This window comes from Eutrigla gurnardus, assembly GCF_963514095.1.
Source record: "Eutrigla gurnardus genome assembly, chromosome: 15".
Taxonomy (NCBI): domain Eukaryota; kingdom Metazoa; phylum Chordata; class Actinopteri; order Perciformes; family Triglidae; genus Eutrigla; species Eutrigla gurnardus.
Window position 1 is genome coordinate 11,396,845 of NC_139938.1, and position 20,163 is coordinate 11,417,007.

Here is a 20,163-nt window from a genome sequence, read left to right on the forward strand (position 1 = left end):
TACTGCTTGATCTCAGTGCTGCTTTTGATACGGTGGACCATAACATACTGCTTGACAGACTGGAGAAGTGGGTGGGACTCTCTGGTTCTGTGCTGGACTGGTTCAAATCCTACTTGAAAGATCGGGATTATTTTGTCTCCCTTGGTAATTTTGAATCAGAACATACAAAACTAATATGCGGGGTTCCTCAGGGCTCCATTCTTGGACCCATTCTGTTCAATATTTACATGCTCCCTCTAGCTCAGATCATGGAGTATTTTAACATATCCTACCATACTTATGCCGATGACACACAACTTTATATCTCAGTTTCACCACATAAACATAGTCCCCTACACTCACTAAGTCAGTGTGTCAAACACATCAATGAGTGGATGAACCAGAACTTTCTCCAGCTCAATGCAAATAAAACAGAAATTATTGTCTTTGGTCCCAAAAATACAAGGCTAGAGATCAGTGCTCAACTAAACTTAATCGCACTGAAAACCACAGACAAAACCAGAAACCTTGGTGTAGTTATGGACTCGGATCTGAATTTCGACACCCATATAAAGACCATTACCAAATCTGCCTATTACCATCTAAAAAATATTGCTAGAATCAAAGGATTTCTGTCCAAACAAGACACAGAAAAACTTGTTCATGCATACATTTTCAGTCGGTTAGATTATTGTAATGGCATCTTTACAGGTCTTAGTAAAAAATCAATCAGGCAACTGCAGCTTATCCAGAATGCTGCTGCCAGAGTCTTGACCAACGAAAATGGACCACATTACACCTGTCCTTAAATCTCTGCACTGGCTCCCCGTATGTAAAAGGATAGATTTTAAAATTTTGTTTGTTATCTTAAAACTTTTATGTGCTTTTTTAAAATCGTATTATTGTTTTAATGACTTTGTTTTACTATTCATGCATTTGTCTTCTTGCTTATTTTGTCACTTTTAATTATTGGCTATTTCATTTTGCTGTATTGTATGACTATTCTGTTGCCTTTTTATGATGTTATTCTTTTATCTTATTTCTTTCTGTAAAGCACTATGAATTGCTGCTTGTACGAATGGTGCTATATAAATAAATTTGCCTTGCCTTGCCTTACCTTGAAGCCCTTTGAAGACACAAAGTTGGCACTGGAACACATTTCTTTGTGGCATCACAATGATCATGGATCTGGGTGTTACAGGAAACACCCAGGACTTTATAAATAAGGGTGACGTTCTTCTTCCTCGTGTTTCAGGCTACAATGTTTGTACAAAGTATCTGCCTTCTCTTTTCACGTGTACAAAACTTACATTGTGCACTGATGCAGTGACAAAAGTCAAGACAAACAGCCTCTTTGTGTATAAATCCAAATGTTTGTTTCACAATTTCTAAATGCTTTTATAGTAAAGTTGTATTAGTTTCCACGGTGGGGCCATAGTTCACAGCACTCAGAATTGATCAAATACAAATATCCCTGTGAACTAATCGTTCTAAAGACAACTGTTCAGTGAAGTCAGGCTAACTTGGCTTACTTAAGTTGCTAATACTTAGAAAGATCAGTGTACTTGCTATTTTAAGTTGGACAACTTAAAAACATTAAGTAAACTCTACAAGTCGATACTGTTGGGGGTGTAGCAGGAGCAGATTTGGTTATCAACAGTTAATTATTAATGTCAATATGATTATCGATATTAATAATTATATTTAATATATTATCATGATATAATCATGAATAAACGGGGCACCACCCTCGGGAAAAGATAACCTAAAACTGTATTCAGTCTCCATATAAAGGTTTTATACTCACATGCCAATCATCGTGATCATTGGCAGAGAAGTACAAAACCAATCGAACAATTAAAAAGGCGTGAAATTCAAGCACAAGCCTTCACAACCTGCTGTTATCCAGTGACATATACACAACAAGCACAAGAGACCGCTAGTTATAATATAATAAGATTTATTAAAATCAGTAATAATGATCACAATCAATAACACTGCAATTAACAAAGCCTTATTACCTAACTACCTAACACACAAAGCTTAGCTAAACAAAAGGGAGAGACACACGTGGAGTGTGTGTGCGTGTGTGTGTGTGTGTGTGTGTGTGTGCATGTGCGTGTGTGCGTGTGGGTAGAGAGAGAGAGCGAGAGAGAGATATGGCCGGGCGCGACCACCAGATGGAGCTATCCCTCACAGCGTTCAGGGGCGGAGCCACTGACGCCAGATGGAGTAGCGAGAGAGGGAGAGATGGCCGGGTGCAGCCACCAGATGGAGCTATTCCTCACAGCGTTCAGGGGCGGAGCCACTGACGTCCGATAGGATCGCGAGAGAGAGAGAGCGAGCGAGAGATGGCCGGGTACAGCCACCGGATGGAGCTATGTCCTTAGCGTCCGCCGGAAAGAGCTGGCGGAGGATACGCGTGGGGCGATGTATGTGTGCGTGTGTGTTAGCGGGACACAAACAAAGAGAGGGGGAGAATGCGCGCTCCCTTATTCTAAGGCTCAGGAGGCGTGTTACTATCACACGGGAGCTCGTGAATGAACTGGCGTTCATTCAGCGGGACCGCGGTCTTTTAAATGATAGTAGACGCTTACTGAGCTCGCGAATATGGCTGAGGTTAGTCAAAAACACCGTTACAGAAATCAACCCAGCGGCGTGGGTATACAATCGATGACGGCGTACCTTACCGCGGCGGCGGTAGTTCGGGAGTCCCGGCGGTGTAATTTTTTAATCCCCTTTGTCCCTTTGTTCTGACCGCATCTGTAGGCTTTTGTAGGCCGCATTGTGTAGTCCTACTGGTGAGGTCCCAACAATACTGAACTTAAGGACTTTACTTACCTTTTTTAAGTGCGACCAGTTTTGGTAAGGGCAACTTTTCAAATTGAACAGTGTACAAAACGTTTGTTTGTATATATTTGATGTATCTGTGGTGTTTTGTGGTGTTCGGGTGCAGGGTGGGTCACTTGGCCGGGCAATTGGTACAAGCCCTGAACCAGAGTCAGCCAGAGCTCCTCATCTCCCGCAGAGACGTCCTGTGTGTGCAGATCGCTGGACTCTGCCACGACCTGGGTGAGTCCCACGCAGGGTTCAGGTTCTCGGGTTCTGGGGTTCTAGGGTTCAGGTTCTAGGGTTCTAGGGTGGTAGGGTTCTCGGGTTCTAGGGTTCTGGGCCAAGGGTTTCGGGAGACACCGAGGGGGTCGCAAGATGGTTTCATTACTTTGACTGAGATGTTCTTCTGGTAACATGGAAATGAAAGTATTGTCAAAATGAAGTCTGTACATGCAACAAAAATGTTTACTCATAAGTTACATGGAGATGACCTAGGTATCCTGCTTTTATCTAACAGTAAGCTTTTTCTGTAAAATCATATCATGGTTCTGTTCTTTTCGTCGTTCTTGCCGTGTCAAATCAACCATTTTTTATATTTGTTCACGTGCCAGAACACGGGCCTTTCTCGCCTTTCTCGCCGTTACTTCTGTGTGGAGTGTGCATGTTCTCCCCGTGTAAGCGTGGGTTCTCTGCGGGTTCTCCGGCTTCCTCCCACAGTCCAAAGACATGCAGGATGGGGATAGGTTCATTGATGACTCTGAATTGCCCGTAGGTGTGAATGGTTGTACATGTTGGCCCTGCGATAGACTGGCGTTCTGTCCAGGGTGTACCCTGCCTTCGCCCAATGACAGCTGGGATCGGCTCCAGCCCCCCCGTGACCCTGAATACAGGATAAGCGGTAGAAAATGGATGGATGGACTCATCAGTAGCCCTAATGGGGAACTAGCTAGCAGGAGCGGAGGGACTTTTATTTTGAAAAACAACGTTGGAAGCACCGCTGGCCGGAACCCGTCACCGCTCTTCACTCCACGTCACCGCCCGTCCGTCAACAACAATCATCTTGAATTCTCAAAGGCTGCTCTATTTTCACAAGACTGCTTTTCACTCAATCAAGCTTTTATTTTCTTAACTACACAAACCCTACTAAAGTCCTAAACGACATACATCTAAGCAGTGATGCATCAAAAGCAACAGTTTTGGTACTGCTTGATCTCAGTGCTGCTTTTGATACGGTGGACCATAACATACTGCTTGACAGACTGGAGAAGTGGGTGGGACTCTCTGGTTCTGTGCTGGACTGGTTCAAATCCTACTTGAAAGATCGGGATTATTTTGTCTCCCTTGGTAACTTTGAATCAGAACATACAAAACTAATATGCGGGGTTCCTCAGGGCTCCATTCTTGGACCCATTCTGTTCAATATTTACATGCTCCCTCTAGCTCAGATCATGGAGTATTTTAACATATCCTACCATACTTATGCCGATGACACACAACTTTATATCTCAGTTTCACCACATAAACATAGTCCCCTACACTCACTAAGTCAGTGTGTCAAACACATCAATGAGTGGATGAACCAGAACTTTCTCCAGCTCAATGCAAATAAAACAGAAATTATTGTCTTTGGTCCCAAAAATACAAGGCTAGAGATCAGTGCTCAACTAAACTTAATCGCACTGAAAACCACAGACAAAACCAGAAACCTTGGTGTAGTTATGGACTCGGATCTGAATTTCGACACCCATATAAAGACCATTACCAAATCTGCCTATTACCATCTAAAAAATATTGCTAGAATCAAAGGATTTCTGTCCAAACAAGACACAGAAAAACTTGTTCATGCATACATTTTCAGTCGGTTAGATTATTGTAATGGCATCTTTACAGGTCTTAGTAAAAAATCAATCAGGCAACTGCAGCTTATCCAGAATGCTGCTGCCAGAGTCTTGACCAACGAAAATGGACCACATTACACCTGTCCTTAAATCTCTGCACTGGCTCCCCGTATGTAAAAGGATAGATTTTAAAATTTTGTTTGTTATCTTAAAACTTTTATGTGCTTTTTTAAAATCGTATTATTGTTTTAATGACTTTGTTTTACTATTCATGCATTTGTCTTCTTGCTTATTTTGTCACTTTTAATTATTGGCTATTTCATTTTGCTGTATTGTATGACTATTCTGTTGCCTTTTTATGATGTTATTCTTTTATCTTATTTCTTTCTGTAAAGCACTATGAATTGCTGCTTGTACGAATGGTGCTATATAAATAAATTTGCCTTGCCTTGCCTTACCTTGAAGCCCTTTGAAGACACAAAGTTGGCACTGGAACACATTTCTTTGTGGCATCACAATGATCATGGATCTGGGTGTTACAGGAAACACCCAGGACTTTATAAATAAGGGTGACGTTCTTCTTCCTCGTGTTTCAGGCTACAATGTTTGTACAAAGTATCTGCCTTCTCTTTTCACGTGTACAAAACTTACATTGTGCACTGATGCAGTGACAAAAGTCAAGACAAACAGCCTCTTTGTGTATAAATCCAAATGTTTGTTTCACAATTTCTAAATGCTTTTATAGTAAAGTTGTATTAGTTTCCACGGTGGGGCCATGGTTCACAGCACTCAGAATTGATCAAATACAAATATCCCTGTGAACTAATCGTTCTAAAGACAACTGTTCAGTGAAGTCAGGCTAACTTGGCTTACTTAAGTTGCTAATACTTAGAAAGATCAGTGTACTTGCTATTTTAAGTTGGACAACTTAAAAACATTAAGTAAACTCTACAAGTCGATACTGTTGGGGGTGTAGCAGGAGCAGATTTGGTTATCAACAGTTAATTATTAATGTCAATATGATTATCGATATTAATAATTATATTTAATATATTATCATGATATAATCATGAATAAACGGGGCACCACCCTCGGGAAAAGATAACCTAAAACTGTATTCAGTCTCCATATAAAGGTTTTATACTCACATGCCAATCATCGTGATCATTGGCAGAGAAGTACAAAACCAATCGAACAATTAAAAAGGCGTGAAATTCAAGCACAAGCCTTCACAACCTGCTGTTATCCAGTGACATATACACAACAAGCACAAGAGACCGCTAGTTATAATATAATAAGATTTATTAAAATCAGTAATAATGATCACAATCAATAACACTGCAATTAACAAAGCCTTATTACCTAACTACCTAACACACAAAGCTTAGCTAAACAAAAGGGAGAGACACACGTGGAGTGTGTGTGCGTGTGTGTGTGTGTGTGTGTGTGTGTGCATGTGCGTGTGTGCGTGTGGGTAGAGAGAGAGAGCGAGAGAGAGATATGGCCGGGCGCGACCACCAGATGGAGCTATCCCTCACAGCGTTCAGGGGCGGAGCCACTGACGCCAGATGGAGTAGCGAGAGAGGGAGAGATGGCCGGGTGCAGCCACCAGATGGAGCTATTCCTCACAGCGTTCAGGGGCGGAGCCACTGACGTCCGATAGGATCACGAGAGAGAGAGAGCGAGCGAGAGATGGCCGGGTACAGCCACCGGATGGAGCTATGTCCTTAGCGTCCGCCGGAAAGAGCTGGCGGAGGATACGCGTGGGGCGATGTATGTGTGCGTGTGTGTTAGCGGGACACAAACAAAGAGAGGGGGAGAATGCGCGCTCCCTTATTCTAAGGCTCAGGAGGCGTGTTACTATCACACGGGAGCTCGTGAATGAACTGGCGTTCATTCAGCGGGACCGCGGTCTTTTAAATGATAGTAGACGCTTACTGAGCTCGCGAATATGGCTGAGGTTAGTCAAAAACACCGTTACAGAAATCAACCCAGCGGCGTGGGTATACAATCGATGACGGCGTACCTTACCGCGGCGGCGGTAGTTCGGGAGTCCCGGCGGTGTAATTTTTTAATCCCCTTTGTCCCTTTGTTCTGACCGCATCTGTAGGCTTTTGTAGGCCGCATTGTGTAGTCCTACTGGTGAGGTCCCAACAATACTGAACTTAAGGACTTTACTTACCTTTTTTAAGTGCGACCAGTTTTGGTAAGGGCAACTTTTCAAATTGAACAGTGTACAAAACGTTTGTTTGTATATATTTGATGTATCTGTGGTGTTTTGTGGTGTTCGGGTGCAGGGTGGGTCACTTGGCCGGGCAATTGGTACAAGCCCTGAACCAGAGTCAGCCAGAGCTCCTCATCTCCCGCAGAGACGTCCTGTGTGTGCAGATCGCTGGACTCTGCCACGACCTGGGTGAGTCCCACGCAGGGTTCAGGTTCTCGGGTTCTGGGGTTCTAGGGTTCAGGTTCTAGGGTTCTAGGGTGGTAGGGTTCTCGGGTTCTAGGGTTCTGGGCCAAGGGTTTCGGGAGACACCGAGGGGGTCGCAAGATGGTTTCATTACTTTGACTGAGATGTTCTTCTGGTAACATGGAAATGAAAGTATTGTCAAAATGAAGTCTGTACATGCAACAAAAATGTTTACTCATAAGTTACATGGAGATGACCTAGGTATCCTGCTTTTATCTAACAGTAAGCTTTTTCTGTAAAATCATATCATGGTTCTGTTCTTTTCGTCGTTCTTGCCGTGTCAAATCAACCATTTTTTATATTTGTTCACGTGCCAGAACACGGGCCTTTCTCCCATATGTTTGACGGATCGTTCATCCCCAAAGCACTTCCAGGACTTCGATGGAAGGTAAGAAACAAATGTGATTTCATTTAGTCCTTTAGTTTTGATACGCAGTAAGTGTCAAACGAAACTTTAAGCCAAAATAAAAATACTTAAGGATTACGTAAGGATTAGTTTCTTTCCTTGTTGGCCGATGATCTAAACCGCCTCTTCTTCAGTTGAAAAATGCAGAAAATCTGGAAGAGTCTCTTCTAGTTGTCTGACTGCTTGGTTCCCTCCCATGTGTTGTTGGTTATGATTCACCAGAAAAATATTTGGCAATAATTGGTAAACCAGGTTTCACAACAGCGACATATGAGCCCAGACATGGATGTGATCTGAACCAGTTACAGGAAACAGGATTGTTTGAGAAGAACCAATTTGTTTGGTCCAAAAACACACCCAAGTTATCGTTATCGTTATCTAATAACCATCAAAATGTGAGAAAGAAATGTTTTTATTGCATCACCGGATACTGAACCAAAGATATCCACCATGTAACATGCTCTCTGTAGATTAGATTCAGTTTCATTCTAGTGGAGGTCAACGGGAAGAAACCTCTGGAAATCCACATGACATAGATGACTTTTGATTCAGAGCCTAAAGGCTTCGGGCTGGTTAGACGAACCTTTAACCTCTAAATCAAAATCATGAGTTGTGAGGTGTTTTAAGATTGTTGATGGTGCCAAGGAAGTGATGGGGAGATATTCCTCATGAAGAGGACACACTACAGGTGGACAGAGTAAAACAAATTAAAAAAAAAAAAAAAAACTTAGTATACAGTATCACCATAAATCTTCCCCACTTGAGTACATGGATTTAGTTCCAGAAATGGGAACGTTGGATAAATCCATGTTCAAGATTTTCATTTTGTTAACATTAGAATCAAATGTTTTTTCAGAGGAATTTTGGACATCTCTTTGTATCCATAAATCAGAAAATACTGTCAACATATATATATATATATATATATATATATATATATATATTTAAAAAAAACAATTTTCTCCATGTTATTAGTAATAAATGTTGTATAAATGAGACTATGACATATATATGAACAAAGCCTCTAGAAATGGTCGGAATAATGAGGAGGATGAAATGGAGATTTCTGGCTCAGAGTCTGAGAAAAGACCAATATTAAAGATATTCTAATTCACTGAGTGGTCATTGAGGTGCTTTTTAAAGGGACAGGTCACCCAAAAATCTAAACTGTATCTGCCTTCTCTTGTCCTTGCTTCCTTTCAAGGAATAAATAAAGACCAGCAACATTTATTTCCAGAAATCCTGCCCCGGTTACTGAAGATAATCCACAGACTAGATTTTGGGGTGAACTTTCCCTTCAACAAGGTCAGCTTAGTTTTCTACTGTGGCTTTTGTTCTTTTCTTATTCCCGCCATAAATCACAAATGTCTGTTGAAATATAATTTCTATTTGGAAAAGAGAAGGAAAACAGATTCTCTTATTTTACGAAAATAGTTCACCGAAAGGTGTTTCTGAAAACATTTTAAGTGAGAAATAAGCTATGCAGTTGCTGAATCTGTCTATATTTTAGATCGACAACATTCAGTTTAGAAGATTTTCGCGACCGTTCGTGAGCGTTCCCGAGGCGAGGCCGGCTCCTCTGATTAGCATAAAGTAGATTCGACTTCAACTTTATGCAAATGAGGAGCGGCCAACTCGCACCATCTCTCGACATTCGCCGCGACGCTACCAGAATGCATTGCACGGCTTTTCACATGACAATAGTGTTGGGGTTGTAGCAGGAGCAGATTTGGTTATCAACAGTTAATTATTAATGTCAATATGATTATCGATATTAATAATTATATTTAATATATTATCATGATATAATCATGAATAAACGGGGCACCACCCTGGGATCAGGGAAAAGATAACCTAAAACTGTATTCAGTCTCAATATAAAGGTTTTATACTTGCATACCAATCATCGTGTTCATTGGCATAGAAGCATAAAAACAATCTAACAATTAAAAAGGCGTGAAATTCAAGCACTAACCTTCACAACCTGCTGTTATCCAGTGACATATACACAACAAGCACAAGAGACCGCTAGTTATAATATAATAAGATTTATTAAAATCAGTAATAATGATCACAATCAATAACACTGCAATTAACAAAGCCTTATTACCTAACTACCTAACACACAAAACTAAGCTAAACAGAAGGAGAGACACACGTGGAGTGTGTGTGTGTGTGCGTGTGCGTGCGTGCGTGTGTGTGCGTGTGTGTAGAGAGAGAGAGGGAGAGAGAGATATGGTCGGGCGCGACCACCAGATAGAGCTATTCCTCACAGCGTTCAGGGGCGGAGCCACTGACGTCAGATAGGATCGCTAGAGGGAGAGAGCGAGAGAGAGAGAGCGAGAGGTGGAGCTATGTCCTCAATGTCCGGAGCTGGAAACAGCTGGCGGAGGATATGCGTGTGCGGTGTGTGTGCGTGGGTTAGCGGGACACAAACAAAGAGAGAGAGAATGCGCGAGCGATATTCTGAGGCTCAGAAGGCGTGCCGCTATCACACGGGCGCGCGTGAATGAACTGGCGTTTATTCCGCGAGACCGCTGCCTTTTAACTGATAGTAGAGGCTTTCTGAGCTCGCGAATATGGCGGAGGCTAGTCGAAAACACTGTTACGGAAATCAACCCAGCTGCGTGGGTGCACGATCAGCATTCAAATACAGCAGCACATGAACAAACGGACTCGGCGGTCCGCGATCAGGACTTAAAACACGTTAGCAAGAATTACAAGCACGTCCTACACTATCACTTATGTCTCTGCCCAGACTGATAGCCTCTTACTGGTATCGTTGCGTAAGCTGCGAGTCCGTCCTGGCGATGACGGCATTCCGTGACGGCGGTAGTTCGTGGGCCCCGGCGTCAGCGGGGGACGTGATGAGTCGCAGCTCTTGGTCCAAGCACTGGTCATCTCCCGCCTTGACTACTGCAACTCTCTCCTGGCCGGACTCCCGGCCTATGCGATTAAACCATTGCAGCGTATCCAGAACGCTGCAGCACGCCTTATCTTCAATCTACCCAAATTCTCCCACGTGACCCCCCTCCTCCGTGACCTCCACTGGCTCCCTGTTGCAGCACGCATCCAATTCAAGACGATGACACTGGCCTTCAGGGTCATCAATGGAACGGCACCTGCCTACCTTCAAACACTGGTCAAACCTCATGCCCCGAAGCGAGCACTTCGCTCCTCCTCCTCAGCTGGCCGGCTGGTACCACCATCGCTGAAATCAAACAAATGTCGCTCAGCAAAGTCCAGACTCTTCTCTGTTCTGGCGCCTCAGTGGTGGAACGAACTCCCGACCAATGTCAGGACAGCAGAGTCATTTGCCATCTTCCGAAAAAGGCTCAAGACTCACCTGTTCAGACTTCACCTCAACTCTACATAGCATGACCCACTAACACCCTCCCTCGACACCCCCCCCCCCCCCCGCAAAAAAAACAAAACAAAAAACAAAAAAACCTTACCTATAGCACTCAGATCGTAGCACTGTTACTCTTGAAGTACTACTTTACTCAGATGAGGACCTAACACTTGTTCTATTTTTAGCTCTTACTGCATCAGCAATGATACGTCGTGGTTTCTTTGTTTCCTTCTTTTGACAAATGTACTTATTGTAAGTCGCTTTGGACAAAAGCGTCTGCTAAATGACCTAAATGTAAATGTAAATGAGTCGGCTTCGTCCAGACGAGAGCGGAGCGGGTTACCTCTCGTTGCTCAAACTCAAATAAAGAAAACAGTTGGTGTTTCCTCCTTCCACGAGCGGCGATATAATCGCGGCTTGGCGATTTAGTCAGCTTACTTCAGACAGCGTCTGGTAGCTGGAAGGCAGGAACGGCTTGGTTCCTCTTGTTGCAGCGGTGCGCTGCAGGAGGGGTCGCCTCCCGTTGCAATGTGGTGTTGCGCCGGTTGTAGGAAGAGACGCCAGAGTAAGAGTAAGAGTAAGAGTAAGATTAAGAGAGCGTTCTCCAGGCGGCTTCGGTTTATAAAGCTCACGGCTGCTGCCGGGGACCCCCTGGGGTGTCTGCAGTTGTCAGCCAATAGGGCACCAGTTGTGTGACGTCACATTTCTCACCTGGGTGAGATGTGAAACTAAAATGGCGGTGTAGTTTTTAATCCCCTTTGTCCCTTTGTCCATGTGTAGGCTTTGTAGGCCGCATTGTGTAGTCCTAACGGTTAGGTCCCAACAATAGGTACATGTCCACAGGCAGCGGTGTTTCCCCGCGTCCCATTCAATAGGCTTGTTCAGGATGGTCTTGGCTTGACTTGACTTGACACGCCGACGAGAGCTGCAGGTGCCTGAGGGGGTGGGCTCTAAAAGAGACTGTAGCCAAACGCCGTCAAGTCGGACAACAAAGTCAACGTGACTATGGTGCTCAAACGATAGAACACAGCAGCAAAGCAAAGAGATATGTTAAGTGTGTGTATGTATATATATATATATACCGGTATATATATATATATATATATATATATATATATATATATATACACACACACACACACACACACACACATGCAAGGCAACATGTGGAAGGCATTCTTTTTTTCCAATATATTTGTATTATCATTCTATGTTTGTATTAACCAGACCTCACATATAATAGGCCTACTCACAACACAATGCACAGAACTTTAGATCAAGCCATGACATCAAAGCGACCAAAATACAAAGGCAAATCATTTCACCACAAGGTGGCCGCCGAGTGCGGACCTGAACACATGTCATTGAACTTTTAACCAATAGAGAACCATTCCGCGTAACGGAGGTGTGGACAAGCCGGTTGTAGCCGTAGACCGCGCTGCCAAGCGCTGCAAGAAGCGGCTCTTATGGTACAGACACACCAACTCCGGCAACAGACGTCAAGTCAACGCATCCCATTCATTGTCTATGTAGAGCAGGAGCTCCGCATGATGGATACAGCACGTTGAGTTGGCGGCCCCGTCGCCGTATGTGAATTTGCATAAAGTTCGATAGATTGAACTTTATGCAAATGCCGTCCGTCCAACGCAATGCCGCCGGCTCCAGAAACTTCGTTCAAACTATCAAACTGGCAGTGTTAATCAAATATGAATCCAGATTCTGTTACTGCACTACACATTTCCCGCCTCAAATGTTTTCAGAAACATGCTATAGTGTGTCGTTTAACTGTAAAATGAGATCGTTTGTGGCCTGGCCGCCATGTTGGAAACGGCAGAGCGAAACTCAAGTCCCGCTCCCACTTCACAGGACGTCTATCCCATTGATCCAACTTGAACACAGAACCGCCCACTCGCCGGTTCGTTCGGTGGTCCGTTGTGTCGACATCCGTCGCTGCCAGCAGGGCTGGACTGGCAATCTGGCATACCGGGCATTTTCCCGGTGGGCCGAGTTCCCTCGAGGGCCGATGGCCTCCCCCGTTTTTTTTTGTTTTTTTTCAACAACAAAAAAAACTGACCGGCGGCCCAGGATGTCATGTTGACGGCCCTCGGCCCATGCATGAGGGGAAATCCTTGCGGCTGGTTTGGTTCATCAACGTTCTGTTTTCCCCCGTCGCCATGGCAAGGCGTCCCCCCCGCCGACCCCCCTTAGCTGCGCGAGTTTGACAGTGCGTGCGCGTATGTCAAAACCAAAACACCAAGGAAGGCTGAGGAATAGTCACCCACTTATATTAATAATAATAATAGTCATAATAAACCAATAGTATAAAGCAGCCATCCCCAATTAGCGGCCCGTGGGCCAAATCCGGCCCGCAAGATCAAATCCGGGCCGTGCGGACCCAGTGACTAACTAATAACCTGCCATAAGGTGAAATAAAGAGTCGGTAAAGTTGAAAATATATTCACAGATTCGGGATCAATACATCTGAAGTGAAACGTTTTCAAACACAAATGATGCCTCTTTCCCACCGTAATATCAAAGACTACGAGCTACAAGCACCAAAACACAGATTTTTTACAAAAATCAGCTGTCCTCTGAGCTGAACGGAGAACATTGATCTATATGCGCAGTGACAGCCGGGCGAGTGCGCAGGGACCGTCTGCAAATTACAAGACAAAAGCAAGACGCTGCAAACAAAAACCATTAACGCTACTGTTATACAATATTGTTTTCCTCTTGTGCGCCACTTGCTGAAATGCTGTTTTTGTTGTTGATCAAAATATTCTCCAGGGGCATTCAAATAAATAAATCGTTGATATTGGACTTATTTTCTTTCAAGCGTACATTTTTATCTGTCCCTCAACACAGGCTATGACTACTACTACTATCTGCTACTACAACCAACCTGGACATAATTTGGCCCTCAGTGAAAACTAATTGGGGAACCCTGGAAGGCTCAGCACTGTGTTTTAGTAATTTTTCTTTTCATCTTTTCTTGAATGCTTAAACTCCTCAACCCCATTTAGTATGTCAACATTTTGTATTAGTACCAGCAGTTTGTAAGAAATTGGTCAGTAATTGATGTCATATTTTGGTTCTCAAAATTCACCAAATTGATGCATTAAAATTAAATCTATTAAAAATGTTCTCCCGGGGGGGCATGCCCCCGGACCCCCCTACAAGATCACAAGCCCCCCACGATAGAATCCTGTGGGAAACACTGCTATTGGTACACAAAACTGGTAGATCGGCCCCTTAGTCACAGGGGCGCCTGTGACTAAGGGGCCAAGACGCCAAAACATCATCCAACTCCTCCGTTCTCATTCTCCTTGACCTATCTGCTGCATTCGACACAGTCAACCACCAAATTCTCCTCTCCACTCTGGCTGAACTTGGCATAACCGACTCTGCTCTCACCTGGTTTACATCATACCTGACAAACCGCACCTTTCAGGTCACATGGAATGGCTCTATGTCCAAACCCTGCTCTCTGGACACGGGTGTCCCTCAAGGCTCAGTATTAGGACCGCTTCTGTTCTCACTATACACCAGATCACTAGGTTCTGTTATCACATCGCATGGATTCTCCTACCATTGCTACGCTGATGACACCCAGCTGTTCCTCTCTTTTCCCCCGTCCTCTGACGCTCACATTGCAACTCGCATCTCGGACTGTCTGGCTGACATCTCTGTCTGGACAACTGCACATCACCTCAAGCTTAACCTGAATAAAACCGAACTCCTCTTCATCCCAGGGAAAGACTGCCCTCACATGGACCTGTCGGTCACTGTTGAGGGCATCACAGTATTTCCTTCCTCAACTGCGAGGAACCTGGGTGTAATCCTCGATGACCAACTATCCTGCACCCCCAACATCACTGCTGTGGCCCGATCCTGCAGATTTGCCCTCTACAATATCCGCAGGATTCGGACCTTCCTCACAAAGGATGCAACGCAGCTCTTGGTCCAAGCACTGGTCATCTCCCGCCTTGACTACTGCAACTCTCTCCTGGCCGGACTCCCGGCCTATGCGATTAAACCATTGCAGCGTATCCAGAACGCTGCAGCACGCCTTATCTTCAATCTACCCAAATTCTCCCACGTGACCCCCCTCCTCCGTGACCTCCACTGGCTCCCTGTTGCAGCACGCATCCAATTCAAGACAATGACACTGGCCTTCAGGGCCATCAATGGAACGGCACCTGCCTACCTTCAAACACTGGTCAAACCTCATGCCCCGAAGCGAGCACTCCGCTCCTCTACTTCAGCTGGCCGGCTGGTACCACCCTCGCTGAAATCAAACAAATGTCGCTCAGCAAAGTCCAGACTCTTCTCTGTTCTGGCGCCTCAGTGGTGGAACGAACTCCCGACCAATGTCAGGACAGCAGAGTCATTTGCCATCTTCCGAAAAAGGCTCAAGACTCACCTGTTCAGACTTCACCTCGACTCTACATAGCATGACCCACTAACACCCTCCCTCGACCTCCCCCCCCCCCCCCCCCCCGCAAAAAAAAAAAAAAAAAAACACTCGGATCGTAGCACTGTTACTCTTGAAGTACTACTTTACTCAGATGAGGACCTAGCACTTGTTCTATTTTTAGCTCTTACTGCATCGGCAATGATACGTCGTGGTTTCTTTGTTTCCTTCTTTTGACAAATGTACTTATTGTAAGTCGCTTTGGACAAAAGCGTCTGCTAAATGACCTAAATGTAAATGTAAATGTAATGTAAATGTAGTCATGATTGATTCTGGGCTGGACCAATTACAGCCGAGGGGCGATGCCCGACAGTGTACAAGCATTGTCACAAAAAAAATTGTTTTCATTCATAGGCTTCATTGTCTTTCCATCGATACCTGGTGGGCCGGTCTCGGCTAAAAAAATGCCCGGGCCGATTTTTGGTCCCAGTCCAGCCCTGGCTGCCAGAGTTGGTGTATCTGTTCCATACACACCAACTCCGTCATTGGACGTCAAGTCAACGGATCCCATTCATTGTCTATGTAGAGCAGGAGCTCCGCATGATGGATACAGCAAGTCGAGTTGGCGGCCCCGTCGCCGTATGTGAATTTGCATAAAGTTCGATAGATTTAACTTTATGCAAATGACGTCCGTCCAACGCAATGCCGCCAGCTCCAGAAACTTCGTTCAAACTATCAAACTAGGCAGTGTTGATCAAATATGAATCCAGATTCTGTTACTGCACTACACATTTCCAGCCTCGAATGTTTTCAGAAACATGCTTTAGTTTGTTGTTTAACTGTAAAATGAGATCGTCTGTGGCCCGGCCGCCATGTTGGAAACGGCAGAGCGAAACTCAAGTCCCGCCCACTTCGCAGGACGTCTATCCAATTGATCCAACTTGAACACAGAACCGCCCCCTCGCCGGTTCGTTCGACGGTCCGTTGTGTCGCTGCCGGAGTTGGTGTGTCTGTACCATCAAGGTACGTGTCCACAGGCAGCGTATTTTGCATAAAGTTGAAGTCGAATCTACTTTATGCTAATCAGAGGCGCCGGGCTCGACTCGCCACCTCGGGAACGCTTGCGAATGGTCGCGAAAATCTTCTAAACTGAATGTTGTCGATCTAAAATAAAGACAGATTCAGCAACTGCATAGCTTATTTCTCGCTTAAAATGTTTTAAGAAACACCTTTCGGTTAACTATTTTCGTAAAATAAGAGAAAGTTTCCAAACCAGCCATGTTGGTCTGCGTGAACTCCGGAGCAGACAGGACAGCAGTGAATTGCCCGTAGGTGTGAACGTGAGTGTGAATGGTTGTACATGTTGGCCCTGCGATAGACTGGCGTTCTGTCCAGGGTGTACCCTGCCTTCGCCCCCCAATGACAGCTGGGATCGGCTCCAGCCCCCCCATGACCCTGAATACAGGATAAGCGGTAGAAAATGGATGGATGGACTCATCAGTAGCCCTAATGGCGAACTAGCTAGCAGGAGCGGAGGGACTTCGCTCGTCGACTTTTATTTTGAAAAACAGTCACCGGAAGCATCATCCGTGTTTCCGCTTAGCTTGACACGGCCGGCGTAGAAACAAAACCCTGGGTATTTTTTGTCGCCCGGTGTCTTTTTCGGTGGAGCGGATCGATCAGCTGTTGAAGGCGACGTTGGAAGCACCGCCGGCCTGAACCCGTCACCGCTCTTCACTCCATGTCACTGCCCGTCCGTCAACAACAATCATCTTGAATTCTCAAAGGCTGCTCTATTTTCACAAGACTGCTTTTCACTCACTCAATCAAGCTTTTATTTTCTAAACTACACAAACCCTTGAAGCCCTTTGAAGACACAAAGTTGGCACTGGAACACATTTCTTTGTGGCATCACAATGATCACGGATCTGGGTGTTACAGGAAACACCCAGGACTTTATAAATAAGGGTGACGTTCTTCTTCTTCGTGTTTCAGGCTACAATGTTTGTACAAAGTATCTGCCTTCTCTTTTCCCGTGTACAAAACTTACATTGTGCACGCACTGATGCAGTGACAAAAGTCAAGACAAACAGCCTCTTTGTGTATAAATCCAAATGTTTGTTTCACAATTTCTAAATGCTTTTATAGTAAAGTTGTATTTGTTTCCACGGTGGGGCCATGGTTCACGACACTCAGAATTGATCAAATACAAATATCCCTGTGAACTAATCGTTCTAAAGACAACTGTTCAGTGAAGTCAGGCTAACTTGGCTTACTTAAGTTGCTAAAACTTAGAAAGATCAGTGTACTTGCTATTTTAAGTTGGACAACTTAAAAACATTAAGTAAACTCTACAAGTCGATACTAAACTTCAGGACTTTACTTACCTTTTTTAAGTGCGACCAGTTTTGGTAAGGGCAACTTTTTAAATCGAACAGTGTACAAAACGTTTGTTTGTATATATTTGATGCATCTGTGGTGTTTTGTGGTGTTTGGGTGCAGGGTGGGTCACTTGGTACAAGCCCTGAACCAGAGTCAGCCAGAGCTCCTCATCTCCCGCAGAGACGTCCTGTGTGTGCAGATCGCTGGACTCTGCCACGACCTGGGTGAGTCCCACGCAGGGTTCAGGTTCTCAGGTTCTGGGGTTCTAAGGTTCAGGTTCTAGGGTTCTAGGGTTCTAGGGTTCTCGGGTTCTCGGGTTCTCGGGTTCTAGGGTTCTGGACCAGGGGTTTCGGGAGACACCGAGGGGGTCGCAAGATGGTTTCATTACTTTGACTGAGATGTTCTTCTGGTAACATGGAAATGAAAGTATTGTCAAAATGAAGTATGTACATGCAACAAAAATGTTTACTCATAAGTTACATGGAGATGACTTAGGTATCCTGCTTTTATCTTACAGTAAGCTTTTTCTGTAAAATCATATCATGGTTCTGTTTTTTTTCATCGTCAACCATTTTTTATATTTGTTCACGTGCCAGGACACGGGCCGTTCTCCCATATGTTTGACGGGTCGTTCATCCCCAAAGCACGTCCAGGACTTAAATGGAAGGTAAGAAACAAATGTGATTTCATTTAGTCCTTTAGTTTCGATACGCAGTAAGTGTCAAACGAAACTTTAAGCCAAAATAAAAATACTTAAGGATTACGTAAAGATTAGTTTCTTTCCTTGTTGGCCGATGATCTAAACCGCCTCTTCTTCAGTTGGAAAATGCAGAAAATCTGGAAGAGTCTCTTCTAGTTGTCTGACTGCTTGGTTCCCTCCCATGTGTTGTTGGTTATGATTCATCAGAAAAATATTTGGCAATAATTGGTAAACAAGGTTCCACAACAGCGACATATGAGCCCAGACGTGGATGTGATCTGAACCAGTTACAGGAAACAGGATTGTTTGAGAAGAACCAGTTTGTTTGGTCCAAAAACACACCCAAGTTATGGTTATCGTTATCTAATAACCATCAAAATGTGAGAAAGAAATGTTTTTATTGCATCACAGATGAGACAGACACCTGAAAATAATCTTAAATAAGATGATAAGAAATCATAAGTGTCATCATAAGAATCATAACTGCATTATTATTTTTTTTTTTTAATGTAATTTTTGTATCCTGTATTTTTGTTGAATCACAATCAGAAAGGAGCTTATTGCCAAATACTTTTTCACATACAAGGAAGTTGCCTTGGTCTTCAGTGCTCATGATATTTACAAAGAATAATCAATAAGCAAAGTACTGCAGTCAAGAACATACATATAAAAAAACACTATATACATATGCACATCTCTAGCTCTATCTTTCACCATGATAACGTGCTAGTCAGCTTTTTTGCTGATATTTACAATTATTCCAACTATGGAAACTCACCAAGATGAAACCCATTGGTTGTTTTTAATCGCCGGGTCTCTCCTGGTCACTCCCCGTGTTTTTATCCACCATGACTGTTTGTTTCCTGCTCCACCAGATGGTCAAAGCAGTAAATACTTTAGTTTCTTTTTGCAGTCGTAATTGATGTCATTTAACTTGCAAGCCTGGCAATCAGGTGCAGCCATGAAGTGTGCGCGTGATTGTATGAAGGAGAGCGCCTGTCAATCATCCTCTAGTGGCAGCCCCCCAAGCGTGCAATACTGGGAAGCGGCTGTCCACTCGCGTTTAAAATCGCCCCTGTGGACACGTACCCAATGAATGGGACGCGGGGAAACACCGCTGCCTGTGGACACGTACCCTTAAGGCACCTTTAAGGTACGTGTCCACAGGGGCGTACCTTGACTCGTTGCTCAATATGTGTGGCTCCGCTCTCCACGTGCCAGCCAATGGGGAGCGACCTGCGTCAATAGCCAGATACCGGAAGCGATGTGTTTTACTTGTAAAAATAAAATCATGAAGTATTCGGGAGAGTTGAGGTTTACTGAAGCTGAAATTACTTGTTTTTAGTAGTAAGTAAAAAACTGTTTAAAGTAAAAGCCTAGTCTAGTCAGAGTTTTCTTGGTATTTAAGATGAAATATGCAATTTTGGAAGGCGATCGTTTAAATAGGTCCTTTGAAGATGACTTGTTTTTCCTCATCATTTGTTTTATTCGGATCACTATAGAGGTTGTGTTTTTTACACTCACACTTACACTAGACATTTATTGTAGCCTACTGGCTGCTTTCAGAATTTTCCAAACTTAACATAGGCTAACGTTTGTATTAATTCATGACGTCACCTAAAATATATACATAGATAAATTATTGTGTATTTCCCCCAGATCTTCATTGCTGCATTGTAACTTACATATTCGGAATACAATTTAAACATATATATATTTAACAAAAATATGTGACCTGAATGTTTTAATTGTGGTTAATGAATTTAGAAACATCAAGGCACGTTAAATTATAT

General features: G+C 43.9%; 2 protein-coding genes across 3 annotated transcripts in view; both read left to right on the forward strand.

Annotated features, from left to right (window-relative positions):
- LOC311026140 (endothelial cell-selective adhesion molecule-like) overlaps positions 1-8,463 on the forward strand; it is a 75,232-nt gene extending 66,769 nt beyond the window's left edge. Inside the window, exon 8 of the transcript XR_014598449.1 lies at positions 8,301-8,463. The gene's annotated coding sequence lies outside the window, so the exon portion shown is untranslated. The remainder of the gene's footprint in view (positions 1-8,300) is intronic.
- Positions 1-20,163, forward strand: part of LOC311026134 (deoxynucleoside triphosphate triphosphohydrolase SAMHD1-like) — a 72,089-nt gene that overhangs the window by 12,854 nt on the left and 39,072 nt on the right. The window contains exon 1 of one of the 2 annotated variants that reach the window (XM_084029490.1): positions 3,800-3,838. The exons of the other annotated variant lie outside the window; for it this stretch is intronic. The gene's annotated coding sequence lies outside the window, so the exon portion shown is untranslated. Of the gene's footprint in view, positions 1-3,799; positions 3,839-20,163 lie in introns of those variants that run through there. 2 annotated transcript variants of the gene reach the window in all.